The following is an 18,713-nucleotide window of genomic DNA, read 5'->3' on the forward strand; positions in this document are numbered from 1 at the left end:
TATGCCAGTGTTGGCATCAATTTCTGTGCCCAAAACACCATTGGGCCAGGCTAAAAACAATTGCATGACATGGAGGGGGATCTACCCTGTATAAATTCATAGTGAAATCAGTGGCCCAATGGTTATTAACCCTTTGAAAATATCTGTTACTTATTCAAAAATGAGAATTATGTCACCTATGCCAGTGTTGGCATCAATTTCTGTGGCAAAAACACCATTGGGCCAGGCTAAAAACAATTGAATGACATGGAGGGGGAATGGGATCTACCCTGTGTAAAATCATAGTGAAATCAGTGGCCGAATGGTTATTAACCCTTTGAAAATATGTTATTTATTCAAAATAGTAATATTTGTAGTGGTGCCAACGTATGCCCTTTTTTCAAGTTTGTATATCTAATTGTTATATAAAGAGATTCCACCTCTGTGTAACTACATTATATGAATCATATTATTATTTTAATAAAACCTATTTTTTTATTTTAAAGTAAATTTAAAGCAGTCTGACAAAAAAATTGAATAAGAAACCAACTTCCATGAATAAGAAACAGAATTTCCCGAATAAGAAACAGCTTGAATAAGAAACCAACTTCCTTGTCGTCTCAGTCACTATAAAAGCTGTAGCCTGTTTTTGGTTATTTACTACTACTACTAGTAATAATTATTATTAAATCAAGTCACCTATTTTATGTAACCTCTCACCTATTGAGTCAGCTCAAGAGGGATCTTGGGGCTGCTAAGAACCCCAATAATTACTGAAATACCCCCAATTATCAATGGTGTCCAACTGTCCATATCCAAAAATTTGCAAGTCAATTTTTTGTTCTACCTAGGGAAGGCAAGATGTAAATGAGGAGAGGTGTATTTAAATAATAGGCAATATGTTGTGGAAATTATTGATACTAGTTATTTATTTGTCCAGTTTTTTAAAGTCCATAGGTTTAATTAATGTAAAATATCTCATATGCATCACTGCATTACAAATATGGAGCAGAAGTAAATAAGTGGCAGTCAAGGGGGTCAAACTGCTGTTCATTTGTGGTGCAGAGTGCAGACTGCAGAGAGACAAAATGTTGATTTTTATGTTACTAGCAGCCATGGGGTAAAATGGCTGTCACTGCTCAATTGTGAAAAATATACCTGGTTAAATGAAGAGTGGGGGCTATTGGGAGTGAGCTTTGTGTGACTCTGAGTCTGACTTATAGTGAGTGACTGAGGCTGCCAATCTATTGAATCACATTCTTTTTTTTAGGTAGGTGGCGGCTGGCGGCACTTGATGAAGTTAGTTAGTTGATATTATTTATAACACACACACTTGTGTTCTTGTAGATTGTGGGGTGTCCAAACTTCTGTCTCAAAGGGCCACAAAGTTTTCTCTTTTTTCTTTTTCTTCTTTTTGCTAAGATGGAGGTGAGATTTATTTCTAGATAGAAATAATACAACGTACAATAGATAGACATGTTACATTATTTTGGTTTGTATGTGTTGAACTTGCAACTAGATATTATGATAACTAATGTACTTGTGTTGTTGTAAAGGCAAAAACACACACAAATGTATACACACATATACATACACATGCAGATATACACTAAACACACACATGTATACACACATATACATACACATGCAGATATACACTAAACACACACATGTATACAATTACACACATATACATACACATGCAGATATACACTAAACACACACATGTATACAATTACACACATATACATACACAAGCAGATATACACTAAACACACACACATGTATACAATTACACACATATACATACACATGCAGATATACACTACACACACACACATATCCTTTGAAAAGCATATCTAAATATGCTCTGTAGCTACTGAGCATATTTAGATATGAATTTCAACAAAGGATATCTGATTTCCTTCATTCTTTTGATATCCTTTGTTGAAAAGCATATCTAAATATGCTCAGTAGCTATTGAGCATATTTAGATATGCTTGTCCACAAAGGATATCAAAAGAATAAAGGAAATCAGATATCCTTTGTTGAAATTCATATCTAAATATGCTCGATAGCTTATAAGCATATTTAGATATGCTTTTCAACAAAGGATATCAAAAGAATGAAGAAAATCAGATATCCTTTGTTGAAAATCATATCTAAATATGCTCAGTAGATACTGAATGGTGGCTGCATATAGATATTGGCTCGCCCATGTGCAATTGCTATTTCTTCAACAAAGGATATCTAAAGAATGAAGGCGTATCCGATTCCTAGACACTGCCTCACCAGCCTCTGAAGTCACCGCACATCACTGCTGCTGTCTGTTATATTGCAAGTCTATGTCCACTTTTTCTTTCAACTTGTAGAACTAGACTGGCAGCATTGCATTCTCTATACATGTTTTGAAAGTTTTAGGTATTTGGCCAGGTTGCTTTTAGTGAGAGCAGGAGACCTCTGAGGTATAAATCGGGTAATGAGTGCTGCATTGCAGTGAGTATTAAAAATTGTATAATTGTTTTTAATTTGTTGTTCCGCTCTTATATTTTCTTCTGCTCTTACAATGTGAATAAACAGAGTAAATATTTGAGTATGTATATAAAAGAGGGGGTGTAATGTATGTGCATGAAGCAGGTTGTATTTTTCAAGGGATGGTGTATCTAGTTATGGATATGTGTATATGTCCTTGTGTGTATTCATAGCAGGGCCGTTTCTAGAGAATCTGGCTCCCAGGGCAAAATTCCAATCAGATTCTAAAGTCCCCCTCCTAGACCTTGCATGTCACTCTGTCATTTAGAGGTCAGCTCCAAAGCAGCAGTGTACTACTGGGACCTAGCTGAACACATCTGGTGAGCAAATGACAAGAAACAAATGTGTGTTGCTGCAAACCACAAGTTAGCTCCTAGTAGTGCATTGCTGCTGCTAAGGATATGTACATATGCTTTTCAACAATGTATACCAAGAGAACAAGAATAATAGAATTGTCTTAAAATTCTATGGTGTATCCTGAATTATGAAAGTTTAATTTTGACTTTCCTATCCCTTTAAATATGTCATTTTTTCTATGACAATGTTTTTTCCAAATATATTGATATTATCTAAGAATATCTCTAGATCTTTTACTAATTGCCATTATATTTATACTTTTCTTATAGCTATGCATATTTATTTGTTTAATGCATATCAATCCCTTTAAATTCTTATCCAAAATGTGTTTCCAAACGTCCAATAGACTTTAAAGTTGAACTTTGCAGAAAAGTCATCAGGTAAGATTTTCTAAAATATTGCAATATGTCACAAGGTGTATGTGTAACATATTTAGGGGTCTATTACAATTATTTAGAAAAGCTATCACAATTTTTTTTTACAAAATTCACTATTAAAGTATATGGGATATGTGCACATAAATAATTTGATAAAGAACTGTAATAGCAGTTTATTTTTCAAATATACTATACACACAGGCAGTAATAGACAGCGACATGCACTCACGGACAGTAATAGACAGCGACATGCACTCACGGACAGTAATAGACAGAGATATGCACTCACAAACAGTAATAGACTGAGGCATGCACTCACAGACAGTAATAGACAGAGACATGCACTCACAGACAGTAATAGTTAGACATCCACTAACAGACAGTAATAGACAGAGACATTCACACACAGGCAGTAGACAGAGACATGCCCACACGGGAAGTAACAGACAAAGACATGCACTCACAGGCAGCAATAGACAGAGACATGCATTTACAGGCAGTAATAGACAGAGACATGCACTCACAGAAAGTAATAGTTAAAGACATGCACTCACAGACAGCAATAGACAGAGACATTTACACACAGGCAGTAATAGACAGAGACGTGCACACACAGGCAGTAATAGACAGAGACATGCACTCACAGGCAGTAATAGACAGAGACATGCATTTACAGGCAGTAATAGACAGAGACATGCACTCACAGAAAATAATAGTTAAAGACATGCACTCACAGACAGCAATAGACAGAGACATTTACACACAGGCAGTAATAGACAGAGACGTGCACACACAGGCAGTAATAGACAGAGACATGCACTCACAGGCAGTAATAGACAGAGACATGCATTTACAGGCAGTAATAGACAGAGACATGCACACACAGGCAATAATAGGCAGATACATGCACACTCAGGTAGTATTAGACAGATACATGCACTCACAGGCAGTAATAGAGACATGCACACACAGGTAGTAACAGACAGAGACATGCACACACAGGCAGTAATAGACAGAGACATGCACACAGACAATAATAGGCAGATACATTCATACAAAGGTAGTAATAGACAGAGACATGTACACACAGGTAGTAATAGACAGAGACATGCACTCACAGGCAGTAATAGACAGAGACATGCACACATAGGCAGATACATGCACCCACATGCAGTAACAGACAGAGACATGCACACACAGGTAGTAATAGACAGAGACATTCACACACAGGCATTGATAGACAGAGACATGCACACTCAGACAATAATAGGCAGATACATGCACACACAGGCAGTAATAGGCAGATACATGCACACACAGGCAGGGATAGATAGATAGACATACACACACACAGGCAGAAATAGGCAGATACATGCACACACAGGCAGTAATAGACAGAGACATGCACACACAGACAATAATAGGGAGATACATGCACCCACAGGCAGTAACAGACAGAGACATGCACAAACAGGCAGTAATAGACAGACATTCACACACAGGCAGTAATAGACAGAGATGTGCACACACAGGCAGCAATAGACAGAGACATTCACACACAAGCAGTAATAGACAGAGACATGCACACTCAGACAATAATAGGCAGATACATGCACACACAGACAGTAATAGGCAGATACATGCACACACAGGCAGGGATAGATAGGCATACACACAGGCAGTAATAGGCAGATATATGCACACACAAGCAGGGATAGATAGGCATACACACACACACACACACACACAGGCAGTTATAGGCAGATACATGAACACACAGGCAGTAATAGACAAAAACATGCATACACAGGCAATAATAGGCAGATACATGCACACACAGGCAGTAACAGACAGAGATGTGCACACACAGGCAGTAATAGACATATACATTCACACACAGGCAGTAATAGACAGAGACATGCACACACAGGCAGTAATAGTCAGATACATGCACACACAGGCAGGGATAGATAGGCATACACACACAGGCAGTAATAGGCAGATACATGCACACACAGGCAGGTAAGATAGGGATACACACACAGGCAGTAATAGGCAGATACATGCGCACACACAGGCAGTAATAGGCAGCTACATGCACACACAGGCAGGGATAGATAGGCATACAAGCACACAGGCAGTAATAGGCAGTTACATGCACACACAGGTAGGGATAGATAGGCATACACACACACAGGCAGTAATAGGCAGATACATGCACACACAGGTGGGGATAGATAGGCATACACACACACAGGCAGTAATAGGCAGATACATGCACACACATGCAGGGATAGATAGGCATACACACACACAGGCAGGAATAGATAGGCATACACACACACAGGCAGTAATAGGCAGATACATGCACACACAGGCAGTAAAAGGCAAATACATGCACACACAGGCAGTGATAGATAGGCATACACACACACAGGCAGTAATAGGCAGATACATGCGCACACAACACACAGGCAGTAATATGCAGATACATGCACACACAGGCAGGGATAGATAGGCACACACACACACAGGCAGTAATAGGCAGATACATGCAGAGGGCAGGGATAGATAGGCATATACACAGAGGCAGTAATAGCAGATACATGCACACACAGGCAGGGATAGATAGGCATAAACACACACACAGGCAGTAATAGGCAGATACATGCACACACAGGCAGGGATAGATAGGCATAAACACACACACAGGCAGTAATAGGCAGATACATGCACACACAGGCAGGGATAGATAGGCATACACACACACACACACACACACACACACAGGCAATAACAGGCAGATACATGCACACACAGGCAGGGATAGATAGGCATACACACATACAGGCAGTAATAGGCAGATACATGCACACACAGGCAGGGATAGATAGGCATACACACACACAGGCAGTAATAGGCAGATACATGCACAGGCAGTAGTAGGCAGATACATGCACACACAGGCAGGAATAGATAGGCATACACACACAGGCAGTAATAGACAGAAACATGCACAGGCAGTAATAGGCAGATACATGCACACACAGGTAGGGATAGATAGGCACACACACACACAGGCAGTAATAGGCAGATACATGCACACACAGGCAGGGATAGATAGGCATACACACACAGGCAGTATCAGTCAGAAACATGCACACACAGGCAGGGATAGATAGGCATACACACACAGGCAGTATTAGGCAGAAACATGCACAGGCAGTAGTAGGCAGATACATGCACACACAGGCAGGGATAGATAGGCATAAACACACAGGCAGTAATAGGCAGATACATGCACACACAGGCAGTAATAGACAGAGACATGCACACACAGGCAGGGATAGATAGGCATACACACACAGGCAGTAATAGGCAGATACATGCACACACAGGCAGGGATAAATAGGCATACACACACACATGCAGTAATAGGCAGATACATGCACACACAGGCAGGGATAGATAGGCATACACACACACACAGGCAGGGATAGATAGGCATACACACACACACAGGCAGTAATAGGCAGATACATGCACAGGCAGTAGTAGGCAGATACATGCACACACAGGCAGGGATAGATAGGCATACACACACACATGCAGTAATAGGCAGATACATGCACACACAAGCAGGGATAGATAGGCATACACACACAGGCAGTAATAGGCAGAAACATGCACAGGCAGTAATAGGCAGATACATGTACACACAGGTAGGGATAGATAGGCACACACACACAGGCAGTAATAGGCAGATACATGCACACACACGCAGGGATAGATAGGCATAAACACACAGGCAGTATTAGGCAGAAACATGCACAGGCAGTAGTAGGCAGATACATGCACACACAGGCAGGGATAGATAGGCATAAACACACAGGCAGTAATAGGCAGAGACATGCACACACAGGCAGTAATAGACAGAGACATGCACACACAGGCAGTAATAGGCAGATACATGCACATACAGGCAGGGATAGATAGGCATACACACACACACAGGCAGTAATAGGCAGATACATGCACACACAGGTATGGATAAATAGGCACACACACAGGCAGTAATAGGCAGATACATGCACACAATACACAGGCAGTAATATGCAGATACATGCACACACAGGCAGGAATAGATAGGCACACACACAGAGGTAGTAATAGGCAGATACATGCACACAGAGGCAGGGATAGATAGGCATACACACATAGGCAGTAATAGGCAGATACATGCACACACAGGCAGTAACAGACAAAGACATGCACTCACAGGCAGTAATAGACAGAGACATGCATTTACAGGCAGCAATAGACAGAGACATGCACTTGCAGACAGTAAAAGACAGAGACATTCACACACAGGCAGTAATAGACAGAGACGTGCACACACAGGCAGTAATAGACAGAGACATGCACACACAGGCAGGGATAGATAGGCATACACACACAGGCAGTAATAGGCAGATACATGCACACACAGGCAGGTAAGATAGGGATACACACACAGGCAGTAATAGGCAGATACATGCGCACACACAGGCAGTAATAGGCAGCTACATGCACACACAGGCAGGGATAGATAGGCATACAAGCACACAGGCAGTAATAGGCAGTTACATGCACACACAGGTAGGGATAGATAGGCATACACACACACAGGCAGTAATAGGCAGATACATGCACACACAGGTGGGGATAGATAGGCATACACACACACAGGCAGTAATAGGCAGATACATGCACACACATGCAGGGATAGATAGGCATACACACACACAGGCAGTAATAGGCAGATACATGCACACACAGGCAGTAAAAGGCAAATACATGCACACACAGGCAGGGATAGATAGGCATACACACACACAGGCAGTAATAGGCAGATACATGCGCACACAACACACAGGCAGTAATATGCAGATACATGCACACACAGGCAGGGATAGATAGGCACACACACACACAGTCAGTAATAGGCAGATACATGCAGAGGGCAGGGATAGATAGGCATATACACAGAGGCAGTAATAGCAGATACATGCACACAAAGGCAGGGATAGATAGGCATAAACACACACACAGGCAGTAATAGGCAGATACATGCACACACAGGCAGGGATAGATAGGCATAAACACACACACACAGGCAGTAATAGGCAGATACATGCACACACAGGCAGGGATAGATAGGCATACACACATACAGGCAGTAATAGGCAGATACATGCACACACAGGCAGGGATAGATAGGCATACACACACACAGGCAGTAATAGGCAGATACATGCACAGGCAGTAGTAGGCAGATACATGCACACACAGGCAGGAATAGATAGGCATACACACACAGGCAGTAATAGACAGAAACATGCACAGGCAGTAATAGGCAGATACATGCACACACAGGTAGGGATAGATAGGCACACACACAGGCAGTAATAGGCAGATACATGCACACACAGGCAGGGATAGATAGGCATACACACACACACAGGCAGGGATAGATAGGCATACACACACACACAGGCAGTAATAGGCAGATACATGCACAGGCAGTAGTAGGCAGATACATGCACACACCGGCAGGGATAGATAGGCATACACACACAGGCAGTAATAGGCAGATACATGCACACACCAGCAGGGATAGATAGGCATACACACACATGCAGTAATAGGCAGATACATGCACACACAAGCAGGGATAGATAGGCATACACACACAGGCAGTAATAGGCAGAAACATGCACAGGCAGTAATAGGCAGATACATGTACACACAGGTAGGGATAGATAGGCACACACACACAGGCAGTAATAGGCAGATACATGCACACACAGGCAGGGATAGATAGGCATAAACACACAGGCAGTATTAGGCAGAAACATGCACAGGCAGTAGTAGGCAGATACATGCACACACAGGCAGGTATAGATAGGCATAAACACACAGGCAGTAATAGGCAGAGACATGCACACACAGGCAGTAATAGACAGAGACATGCACACACAGGCAGTAATAGGCAGATACATGCACATACAGGCAGGGATAGATAGGCATACACACACACACAGGCAGTAATAGGCAGATACATGCACACACATGCAGGGATAGATAGGCATACACACACACAGGCAGTAATAGGCAGATACATGCACACACAGGCAGTAAAAGGCAAATACATGCACACACAGGCAGGGATAGATAGGCATACACACACACAGGCAGTAATAGGCAGATACATGCGCACACAACACACAGGCAGTAATATGCAGATACATGCACACACAGGCAGGGATAGATAGGCACACACACACACAGTCAGTAATAGGCAGATACATGCACACACAGGCAGGAATAGGCAGATACATGCACACACAGGCAGGGATAGATAGGCATACACACATACAGGCAGTAATAGGCAGATACATGCACACACAGGCAGGGATAGATAGGCATACACACACACAGGCAGTAATAGGCAGATACATGCACAGGCAGTAGTAGGCAGATACATGCACACACAGGCAGGAATAGATAGGCATACACACACAGGCAGTAATAGACAGAAACATGCACAGGCAGTAATAGGCAGATACATGCACACACAGGTAGGGATAGATAGGCACACACACAGGCAGTAATAGGCAGATACATGCACACACAGGCAGGGATAGATAGGCATACACACACACACAGGCAGGGATAGATAGGCATACACACACACACAGGCAGTAATAGGCAGATACATGCACAGGCAGTAGTAGGCAGATACATGCACACACCGGCAGGGATAGATAGGCATACACACACAGGCAGTAATAGGCAGATACATGCACACACCAGCAGGGATAGATAGGCATACACACACATGCAGTAATAGGCAGATACATGCACACACAAGCAGGGATAGATAGGCATACACACACAGGCAGTAATAGGCAGAAACATGCACAGGCAGTAATAGGCAGATACATGTACACACAGGTAGGGATAGATAGGCACACACACACAGGCAGTAATAGGCAGATACATGCACACACAGGCAGGGATAGATAGGCATAAACACACAGGCAGTATTAGGCAGAAACATGCACAGGCAGTAGTAGGCAGATACATGCACACACAGGCAGGTATAGATAGGCATAAACACACAGGCAGTAATAGGCAGAGACATGCACACACAGGCAGTAATAGACAGAGACATGCACACACAGGCAGTAATAGGCAGATACATGCACATACAGGCAGGGATAGATAGGCATACACACACACACAGGCAGTAATAGGCAGATACATGCACACACAGGTATGGATAAATAGGCACACACACAGGCAGTAATAGGCAGATACATGCACACAATACACAGGCAGTAATATGCAGATACATGCAAACACAGGCAGGAATAGATAGGCACACACACAGAGGTAGTAATAGGCAGATACATGCACACAGAGGCAGGGATAGATAGGCATACACACATAGGCAGTAATAGGCAGATACATGCACACACAGGCAGTAACAGACAAAGACATGCACTCACAGGCAGTAATAGACAGAGACATGCATTTACAGGCAGCAATAGACAGAGACATGCACTTGCAGACAGTAAAAGACAGAGACATTCACACACAGGCAGTAATAGACAGAGACGTGCACACACAGGCAGTAATAGACAGAGACATGCACACACAGGCAATAATAGGCAGATACATGCACACTCAGGTAGTATTAGACAGAGACATGCACACACAGACAATAATAGGCAGATACATGCACACACGGGTAGTAATAGACAGAGACATGCACTCACAGGCAGTAATAGACAGAGACATGCACTCACAGGCAGTAAAAGACAGAGATATGCACACACAAGCAATAATAGACAGATACATGCACCCACAGGCAGTAACAGACAGAGACATGCACACACAGGCAGTAATAGACAGAGACATTCGCACACATGCAGTAATAGACAGAGACATGCACACACAGACAATAATAGATACATGCACACACAGGCAGGCAGTAATATGCAGATACATGAACACATAGGCAGGGATAGATAGGCACACACACACACAGGCAGTAATAGGCAGATGCATGCACACACAGGCAGGGATAGATAGGCATACACATACACAGGCAGTAATAGGCAGATACATGCACAGGCAGTAGAAGGCAGATACATGCACACACAGGCAGGGATAGATAGGCATACACACACAGGCAGCAATAGGCAGATACATGCGCACACACAGGCAGGGATAGATAGGCATACAAACACACAGGCAGTAATAGGCAGTTACATGCACACACAGGCAGTAATCGGCAGATACATGCACACACAGGTGGGGATAGATAGGCATACACACACACAGGCAGTAAAAGGCATATACATGCACACACATGCAGGGATAGATAGGCATACACACACACAGGCAGGAATAGATAGGCATACACACACACAGGCAGTAATAGGCAGATACATGCACACACAGGCAGGGATAGATAGGCATACACACACAGGCAGTAATAGGCAGATACATGCACATACAGGCAGGGATAGATAGGCATAAACACACAGGCAGCAATAGGCAGATACATGCACACACAGGCAGGGATATATAGGCATACACACACACACACAGGCAGTAATAGGCAGATACATGCACACAACACACAGGCAGTAATATGCAGATACATGCACACACAGGCAGGCAGTAATATGCAGATACATGAACACATAGTCAGGGATAGATAGGCACACACACACACACAGGCAGTAATAGGCAGATACATGCAAACAGAGGCAGGGATCGATAGGCATACACACACAGGCAGTAATAGCAGATACATGCACACACAGGCAGGGATAGATAGGCATAAACACACACACAGGCAGGAATAGGCAGATACATGCACACACAGGCAGGGATAGATAGGCACACACACACACAGGCAGTAATAGGCAGATACATGCACACACAGGCAGGGATAGATAGGCATACACACACAGGCAGTAATAGGAAGATACATGCACACACCGGCAGGGATAGATAGGCATACACACACAGGCAGTAATAGGCAGATACATGCACACACCGGCAGGGATAGATAGGCATACACACACAGGCAGTAATAGGCAGATACATGCAAACACAGGCAGGGATAGATAGGCATACACACACACAGGCAGTAATAGGCAGATACATGCACACACCGGCAGGGATAGATAGGCATACACACACACAGGCAGTAATAGGCAGATACATGCACACACAGGCAGGGATAGATAGGCATACACACACAGGCAGTAATAGGCAGATACATGCAAACACAGGTAAGGATAGATAGGCATACACACACAAGCAGTAATAGGCAAATACATGCACACACAGGCAAGGATAGAAAGGTATGCACACACACACACTCAGGCAGTAATAGCAGACACAAGTACTCACAGGTAAGTTTGTGAAAAATTGCCGTTGTCCTTATGGAGTAAATGACACATACACACACCCATCACTATTAAGCATTTGTAAACAATAAGTAAATAAATAATACAAAAAAAGGGCATAATTAAAACAAAAAAATATTAATTCAACAGTCCTTAACAGAAAACCTGTTCCTTAGTATGTGGAAACCCATTTTTTATAAAGCACCTTTTTTAATTAGCTCAGAAAAACGAAAAAATATGTACATGTCATTATGTAAAGTCTATGAATAATTTGTCATATGCATAAAACATCACCTCTTTAGTAACACTGATCAGTGAGATAGGAGACTGCTTTCCTCAGGGTGATTCCTCTCCTTTTTACTTTCAGTTTTAGTTATCTGGTCTTAACACGCCCCCTTTGTGATCTTGTTGCTCCATTAGCATGATTGACATCCAATGCAGCCAATTAATAGCTTCATTTTATATATATATATATATATATATATATATATATATATATATATATATTTAATGTATATGCTTGTGATCTGTGTATTTTAAACGTTGCTATACCAGTAGTTTATCAAGCAAGCACTGCCACGTTAACACAATTTTAAAGTGCTCCCCACTGCTCCCTATTGCGCCCCGGGCCACTACCCGGTCTGCCCACCCCTAGAAATGTCCCTGATTCATAGGAACAAAGGTTTTCATGTGTGTGTGTGTGAAACAGGAACATGGTGTATTGTATATTTGTTTATGTATATATAGGAGCTAGAGTGTAGGTCTTTATAATTATAATTGCTTTTATGTCCATATATAGTGGATTGGCTGTGCATTTGTGTATTTTAGGAGGGATGTGTCATTGTATAACAGAGCATGGTTGTGGAACCGAGTGTCTGTAAAATCCCAATGTGGTTGCTGTATGTTTATTTAAGCAGAACAATGTGTGTGTGTTTGTGTATTTTGGTAAAGGGGCAGATTGTGGGTCTATAAGCAGGGTTGTTCCTATCTAAATCTGTGTGTAGGAGCATAGTCTGCATGTAAGCTTGCGTAGTTCTATACATATGCACAGAGGAAGCCTCTGGTTCTGCATGTTTGCAGAATAGGTAAATATATCTGTGTGTGGAAATGGGATTTGGTTTTTATGTCTGTACACATTTGTGTAAAATAAAGGTTTATGAAAACACATTTATATGTGTGTAAAGGACCATAAGTGTGAATATCTATTTATATAGAGGAGCATTGTGTCCATATAATACCATGGCTGTGGACCTATATTTCTTTGTAAATTAGCTATATGTAGATTTGTTTGTGTCAGGGCCTCCACTAAAAATTTTGGGGCCCCTTACTAAACCACATTTTGACTTTTGCTGTTATTGGCCACGTGACTAAAATGTGGGCCCTATTTCTTCTTGAGTGAAGTCAAATAGTTGTTGTAAAGGTAGTAACACACATACACAAACACTCACAGAAGCACTCACACAGACACGCACACACAGGAGGACACGCATTCAAAATATCTTACAACAATGGGAGCTATTGAAGTTCACAAAAAAATATATAAGTTTAATGCACAACAACCTGTGCAGTTAGAGTACCTGAGTAAATGGCAGTTTGCAGGGATGAGCCAAGGGTATTTTCTGCCGACTCCACCACCCACCCAATAGATAAATCTCAGGACAAAAGTTATTGTAATTATGGCGACTTATCATCTTTATTATATATTGTTCCGCACGCTACCTTTCTCCACTAATACCTATTATATGTATTGTATTAAACAGTAGAATTAATACAGTCCATACATAAACATGCATGCACGCACTCATATATACACACACATTATAATTATTATCATCATCATTTTGTATAGCATCACATAATTCCATAGCTCTGACATACATACTCATACATGCAACACACATACATACACACAGGAGAGAGAGAAGAGAAAGGGGGAGAGAGTGAAGAGAAAAAGAGGAGAAAGGGCAGAGAGAGAGAGAGAGAGAGAGAGAGAAAGGGGAGAGTGGAGAGAGGGAGAAGAGAAAAAGAGGAGAAAGGGCAGAGAGAGAGAGAGAAAGGGGAGAGTGGAGAGAGGGAGAGAGAGAGGAGAAAAATGGGAGAGTGGAAAGGGGAGAGAGATGAGAGAGAGGAGAAAGATATGAGGAAAATAGAGAAAGGGGAGATAGAGAGAGGAGAGAAAGAGGAAAGGAGAGGGGAAAGAAAGGAGAAAGATAAGAGAGATATAGATGAGTAATGCGATAAAGAAGAGAGAGGTGAAAAAGGGGAGAAAGGGAGAGGAGAAAGAGAAGAAAGAGGAGAAAGAGGAGAGGAAGAGGAGAAAGATAGTGGAAATGGAGAGGAGGGATAGTGGTAGATTGGGGGAGAAACCAGCAAGGGGAGATAGTAGCGTAGTAAAGAGAGACAGAGAGGGGACAAAGAAAAGGAGGAGAGAACAGATTTTTTTTCTTCTCTTGTCACATATTTAACACAGATTTCTAAGCACAGCATACACTGTCTTAATGGGAAAAACTTGCATGTATGCGTTTGTGTGATACACACAAATATTATCTTACACTCAACTCATTATACACAACACCTATAGAACTAAAAGGGATAAAATAAACTTTGTGTGCTGCTGTGAGCTGCAGGGTGGGATGATGTAAACAATTTCACACAGAAACACTCTCACACAGAAACACATTCATATAGCAACACTCACTCACACACACACACATACACAGGACACGTAGAAAAGTTTTGTTTTTTTATCCCGTTAACATAGTACAGTGTAATCTGTCCATTTAATTCTGTATCCACACAAGTACAGAAAGCACATTACCTCTCATTTACCCATTAAAGAATCTTAAAAACAATTCAACTATCATATAGCTTTTGTTTTTACATTAAATGCATGGATTTAAAGGATGGAGGGATTTATTTTTTGTGGTTACTATTTTCCCATGTTCCCATATAATACCAGGATCAATATACTGATACTACAACGTTACACTAATCTAGCAAATAAAAAAGGGATAAGGTAGTTTATCCCTTCTGTACACACTTATAATGTAATCATAGTTATTCTCAGGGATAGGCACAGACAAAGGCTGTGGCAGACATTTTCCAAAGTACAGACCTTAGTGAAGGACACCAATGTACAATTTGAAATAAAAAACATTTTATTGTGCTTGGTGTTATTATACTGATGCAGATAGATACCACTGATCCTATACCCAGCCCTCCTCTGGCTATACCCATGTGCCAGTGTCACTACTGTGTCGTCATATAGCGCTGGGTGTTTTTATACTGATGCAGATACCACTGATCCTATAACCAGCCCTTGTCTGGCTATAAGCATGTGCCAGTGTCACTACTGCGTCTTTGTATAGCGCTGGGTGTTATTATACTGATGCAGATACCACTGACCCTATAACCAGCCCTTGTCTGGCTATAAGCATGTGCCAGTATCACTACTGTGTCTTTGTATAGAGCTGGGTGTTATTATACAGAGCCAGATAAACATCCAGTATTTCACTCAGGCTTTATTTATTCCATAACTTATCACCCAATATTGCTAGCAGTCGCTTGACAAGCCACTAACTTTATTCACACTACATATTTTTTTTATTCCTATTATTCATTTAGAAAGAAAATATATACTAATGTTGTGGTGGACACTGCAAGGGCTAGTCATGGACACCAGTGTCCGTGTACGGACACCTTGCCTATCCCTGGTTATTCTATTTCAAGCTAATCTACACTAGATACGAATGCAGCTTTCACAGAATGGAATAGAATGGATGCCAGATCTGCAGTAGTAGGGCATAGATGGAGTTCTGTCAAATGTTTGTTTGCAGCTGCATTCTCATTGAACTGTTGGCCTCTATTACAACAAAAAAATTACACTATTAAATAGTTTTAGTGCGGCCATTCTCAAATAATATAAAAAGAAAACAATTCCCATTGCATCACTTAAATTAACAACTGAGAAATCCCCCTCTGACTCCTAAGTCCGTTGCAGTCCTCTGAAACCTCCTCTTCCCGCTCTGAGGGGGAGATTTAATAAACAGTGGATGCTGCTTTCTCTGCCTGAAACATAAGTTAAGAAGCAGCGGTCGTAAGTATTTGATAGTAATAGTATAATTTAGACTTATCCATAGCCTATTATACAGATTACAGCACCATGCTCTTACACCTACCCCATATTATTGATAATACCAGTCTCTGGAACACATTGGGCTAGATTACAAGTTGAGCGCAAAACATCACTTCCACAAAAGCAATATTTGCGCTCAACTTAGTAATACTAGCACACGCAAATGTGCGCTGGTATTACAAGTGAGATACAATGCGAACGCAACCTGGCTTTCACATTGCATGAAAGCATTGTGCTCATTCTCATGAGACATGAGAACTAGCAAAGTGAAGGGGTAAGTTACGCAGCGATGGACAGCAAATATAAATATATATGAATATATACTATACTTTAGTCCCCAAAACCTGCTTACTGCATTTTTTTTTTTATTAAATGCTAGTTTTTCTTTTATTATTTAAAAGGGACCTCACGTTATTTTGAGCGCTAATTGCTACGGCGAGCTTGCAGTAGCAATAACCAATAAATGGGCAAATTTGCCAGTGTGCGGGCACGTGATAAATTAGTACTTCACTTTAATCTAGCCCAAAATTGGCATATGCTTATTGTTACAACACAGTTATAAAATTAGGCAGACATATAATATGTGAACCCCTATAATAATAATAATTCTCTCTCTCTCTCTCTCGTTCATATTCAGTGATATCACAGTAAGAGATGTCATAGGAAGAGATGTCACATTAAGTAAAGCAATATGCAAAAACAGACTTTTAAAAATGTTAAAGAATAAAATGAATTCCTTTACTCTAGAATTTGTACCAGTAAACGGAAAACAGTCTGCATCATTAGTCAAATTTTATTAAAGTGTCTTATTTTAGCAAATAATACATGTGCACATATATTTACAAAACTTTTAGTATTAACAGTAGTTAATTCTTCTAAAAGACCATAAAAATAGATGCATTCTTGCACTATTGCAGTAAAGTGAAGAAAGGTAAACCATCTCCTAATCAAGTATTTTTAACTGTCAAGCTCTTATATATTATCACTTCCTTATATATTACACTATTACAGGGCCCAGCTGAGTGCTTATAGACACACATAACTGAATTAACACAAAACTACCTTAGATCCACTGTCTTAAAAACCAGCAGCAATGCTTCCTAAGTTATCCTGGACTCCTAATGACACTCTGAGGGCAGAGGTGCAGGGGAGTACCTAGGCTGCTGTGTGTCAAATTGCTATAAACAGGAGGAGAGACACAGTAAACACTCAGTGCAGCTGATCTTACTGTGTGATTATGCACTGCACCGGACTGGGTGATCTGTTGGGGGCAAATGGATTTTTGTATTATTTAGCCTGACAGCAATTTTCATATTGTTGCACTGTGTGTAGGAAGTGGTGTATGTTTAAACTCATGCTAAAATCAGTAAGCTGCAGACGATACAGAGTGCTAAAATATAAAGACTGTCAGACTAAATAATGCAAAGATGCAAACTGTAAAATTATCTACAGTAGCAGCCAAGTAATCCCCCCTCTTTTACAACAAATCAACACAGCTCCTTACCTAGTGTGAAGGAACTGTTTTTCTTTTGATTCGTGGCTTGTCAAAAATCAATCACTCAGATCAATCAGTTTACTTGCTACATGAACAGCCTTACCGGCAGCTTCTCCCCTTTAACTTGTGTCACACATGCCCCAGCTCAGCTGCAGCCCTCCTTTTTAGGGAGAACAAAATTCCAGGGACATACAACAAAATCCAGGGACTGTCCCTGGAAATCATGGACTGTTGGCAATAATGGCAACCTCACATACATTTGCTGCATCCTCCTAGTGATCTCCAGTCCCCCCCCCCCCCAGCTGGCCCCTACTCACCCTTTCTGACACTGAGGTGATGGTCCAGCAGTGCAGCAGTACAGGACGCAG

General features: G+C 41.5%; 1 protein-coding gene across 1 annotated transcript in view; it reads left to right on the forward strand.

The window, feature by feature from the left end:
* Positions 1-2,422: 2,422 nt before the first annotated feature.
* The window catches only part of TANC2 (tetratricopeptide repeat, ankyrin repeat and coiled-coil containing 2), a 785,323-nt gene continuing 769,032 nt past the window's right edge, over positions 2,423-18,713 (forward strand). Inside the window, exon 1 of the mRNA XM_053699768.1 lies at positions 2,423-2,475. The gene's annotated coding sequence lies outside the window, so the exon portion shown is untranslated. The remainder of the gene's footprint in view (positions 2,476-18,713) is intronic.

The sequence above is a fragment of the Bombina bombina genome, chromosome 1 (assembly GCF_027579735.1).
Source record: "Bombina bombina isolate aBomBom1 chromosome 1, aBomBom1.pri, whole genome shotgun sequence".
In the NCBI taxonomy this organism is placed as follows: domain Eukaryota; kingdom Metazoa; phylum Chordata; class Amphibia; order Anura; family Bombinatoridae; genus Bombina; species Bombina bombina.